We start from the raw sequence: 3,898 nt of genomic DNA on the forward strand, positions 1-3,898 counted from the left end.
TTAATCCATTTTGACTGACCAACAGGTTTGACTAAGATAAAGTACGTCGTGGTATTTGTAAACGAGAAATTGAAAGTTTAATATAACAAAAGGTAAACTTTTCAAGTAGAATATTTATTTGACAATCAGATCCAGAAGATACCAAGTAGAAAATCAAAAGTACAAAATAAAAGTGGGTTTTTACAACAGGCTGCTTAGTCATTAAACATTTATTAGTTTATAGAAACATTGTGCTTAGTTTTTGTTGTTCTATTGACTTTGTTTTATTAAAATATTAAAAGTCGATATGTTTTTGTGTTTATATACAATAGCATTTGTAATTAAAAGCCATGATTAATAGGCTTGTGAACTAGGTATTTCTTTTTCCAATGCAAACTATTTCCTTATATAATTGGCTACAGTAGTGGAGTAGGAAATAATTCCAATTGAACGGTTTATTCCTTGTCATTGATATAGTTGCATAGAAATGGAAATTGGGACGAACACTTCTATCAGAGTATACTTTGAACACACGATTTTGCCAATGCGTCCCAACATAAAGCAACATTACAAAAGGCAAACACTATAGGCTTAAAAGCTGCAGAGCTAAGGAAGAATTCACGTTTACACCTTTTTCGTGGCCTAGGGGAAAATTCTTCTTTGGGTTGTTCATTTAAACAATCTAAATGTTGTTTTGCTTATGGAACTGTTTTCAAATTAATATACTGCTGAATCATGCATACAAAACGATGGAGAAACCTAACTCCACATTCATTGATTATATAAATGTGCATTTCATAAATAAATATAAAATAATTCCTTTTATCATAATATTGATATTTTGTGTATAAAGTTTTGAATTAAAAACAATATTATTTCACTTACCTTGAGCAGGTGAAGTTTATTTTATGTCCTTTTCATTTATAATAATTAATTATACAGTAATTATGTACGTTTCAAACTTCCATAGAATACTAATTACAAAGCTTTCGTTATGATAAATATAGACATTTAAATTTCACGACTCATCTAAAAACACGTGTGATCTTTCTTGAAAAAATACATCCACCTCCGAATGATATCACAAACAAAAGATAAAAATTCCAATTATTGTTACATTAAATGACACATCCTTATTTTTATCTACATCTGCATTCATTAAATTTCGCCTGAATTAACGAATACACACCCAGTATTATACAGAACTAGTATTGTGTACCCCTAAAGCAAGTCAACTGAGACTATTTAAATGACAAAAACTAAACTATAAGCTTGACAAAGTGTAAATCTATTTAAATATTTACACTATATCCTGAACTAAACCTGGATGTTTATTTCTTAATAATTCATTGAACATACGAACAGGAGGGCTTAAGTAACTTCCTATACAGATCAATGCTCATTTAAATAGCTGGTTTGGAATACTTTCACTCCATTGTACAGTTGCCACAGTTATCTTCCTATAAAACTTATATTTAGTGAATATTTGATGGAAACTGTTGCTGTCATAAGCAAAAGTAACGAATGCATGGAAAAATAACGAATAATTGAAATAAAAAACGTATGCAACGCAAAAATGAAGACTCATCTATCTGCAAAACAATTAAGAACTTACAGAAAATTTGTCCGTGACTGATGGTGGACTATGAGTTCACGAAAGAGCAATTCGCAAAGCAGCCAGTGTATACGCTCCCAGTTAATGAAATCATTAAGTTTGAATTTTCCTCAGGCATAGCGACTTTATAAAGTGTTATACTATTAAACCTATTCTTTCCTTTTAGATAAAGTTAGTTTTAATGATATTTTATAGCGGATTTATTTTCTATTTAGAATAAAAATTGTAACCAATATTCTTCACTGTTTCATTAACAGAGATAAATACATGTCTTATCATTAAGATCGCCTACTAAGTCATTTGCGGTACGGATCGGTCAAACACATTTTTGAGGTCCCCAAAGGAAAGAAGAATATTATTTTTAAACTCTATTTACTACATTTGAAGTAACACTTTAACAAAATTTTAACAAACAGAATTTTTTAATTAATGAAATTGGCAATTGAATAATCTGATACAAATTCATTTTCGGTGTCTAATATAAATAGAAATAAGCAGATGTGGTATGAGACAACTCTCCATCCAAGCCTTCTTCTGTGGTTTCTGGAAATCTAATGAGATGAAAGCAGCTGTCGATTTTCTCAGTGACTTTATATACTATTCGGCAATGCAGCCGTTTATCGACAGGTTAAGTGTATCCCGATTGGCACCAACTTTGCCCTTTTTACAGCCGACTTGTTCCTATATTGCTAGGAATCACAATGTATGACAAACATGATTAAAACTAACAATATATATATAATATAAAATAACACTTAATAGACATATATTATATGCTGATGACACCTTTTCTTCAATACTCTTACTATGCTGACAAAATTCACCTCAAAGAACTGACTTAATTCAATCTAATATAATTTTAAAACCGTTATGGTCCTTCTCTAAATTTGAATATTTCAGTTGTACACAGGAAACTATAATACAATTGATAGCTTTATAATGAAATTTGGATAAAATTTTGGGTTTTTATATGTCATCTCTAAATCCAATTGGTTTGCTTATTATCACCAAAAAAAAAAAAATTTAAGTGCCCCTATCAATTTGAAATTCACAAGGTAAAAAGTCAATGTCACTGCAATCGAATCATTGGTGCATACTGTGCCTTATAACAACCTCTCCCTATTTATTTTGAAGCCACTGTATAAAACTTAAAGATATTTTTTTTGTATTTGTACTTTTTTCTCATGTACTTACAAGACAAGACAACATTCCACAGAAAAAGTTTAAGCTAAAGATTAAGCAACACAAACTACACCGGCAAAACCAGTCATATAATCAGGTGTTATTTAAGGAAATCAGTTCCCTATAGTGTAAATAGATGGTGTTTCCAATTCAATTAAAAACTTGGTGATATCATAAGTAACATTTGGTGAAAAATGTTAGTTGTAACTTTTAAATCCATTGCTGATTGATTGTTGTTTGCTTTATGTCCAGCGACAAATATTAAATGCAAGTTCAAGATAAGTCTTAAACCTATGGCTGATTGATTGTTGTATGCTTTATGTCCAGTGACAACTATTTCATGCACATTGAGGATGATGAAATTGAGAAAGGAAATGGGGAATGTGTCAAAGCGACAACAACCTGACCAGTCTTTTTAGTACATGGTTGATTGATTGTTGTATGCTATATGTCCAGTGACAAATATTTCATGCACAATCAGGATGAGTTTTTCAGATAAGCATGAGAAATGATATTGTTTAATTTAAATAACAAGAGCTGTCAAAATGACAGTAAACTGGATTCTTTAACATTTATTTGTGTTCTGGCATTTATCAATATTACAAGGACCAAAACTCCTAATAGGAAATTTTAAAAGGTTTGGTTGAACGGTTCATGAGTAAATGCACGGACACAACAATTTTTAAACTTTCAAGAACCGTAACTCCTGAACAGTAAAAGTCAAAATCGTCATTATTGAACTTGACCTCCATTTTGTTGTCAGTAACAACATATTAAAATTTTAAAAGGTTTGGTTGAACGGTTCATGAGTAAATGCAGGGACACAACATTTTTTAAACTTTCAAGAATCGTAACTCCTGAACGGTAAAAGTCTTAATCGTCATTATTGAACTTGACCTCCATTTTGTTGTCAATAACAACATATTAAAATTTAAAAAGGTTTGGTTGAACGCTTCATGAGTAAATGCATGGACAACATTTGGTTGCCGCCCGCCCGCCCGACCGACCGCTGGACTGCCCGGCCACCCGCCTGCCTGACCGCCCGGCCGCCCGCCGTACATCCCCAAATCAATAACTGACATTTTTGACAAAAAAATCCAGTTAAAAACAAACAAGTCAATA

At 31.5% G+C, this 3,898-nt stretch overlaps 2 protein-coding genes across 2 annotated transcripts in view; both read right to left on the reverse strand.

Annotated features, from left to right (window-relative positions):
* LOC139492722 (uncharacterized) overlaps positions 1–1,247 on the reverse strand; it is a 108,939-nt gene extending 107,692 nt beyond the window's left edge. The window contains exon 1 of the mRNA XM_071280875.1: positions 865–1,247. The gene's annotated coding sequence lies outside the window, so the exon portion shown is untranslated. The remainder of the gene's footprint in view (positions 1–864) is intronic.
* The window catches only part of LOC139491009 (uncharacterized), a 335,932-nt gene that overhangs the window by 47,487 nt on the left and 284,547 nt on the right, over positions 1–3,898 (reverse strand). The gene's annotated exons all lie outside the window — the stretch shown is intronic.

Source organism: Mytilus edulis, chromosome 10 (assembly GCF_963676685.1).
Source record: "Mytilus edulis chromosome 10, xbMytEdul2.2, whole genome shotgun sequence".
Lineage (NCBI taxonomy): Eukaryota > Metazoa > Mollusca > Bivalvia > Mytilida > Mytilidae > Mytilus > Mytilus edulis.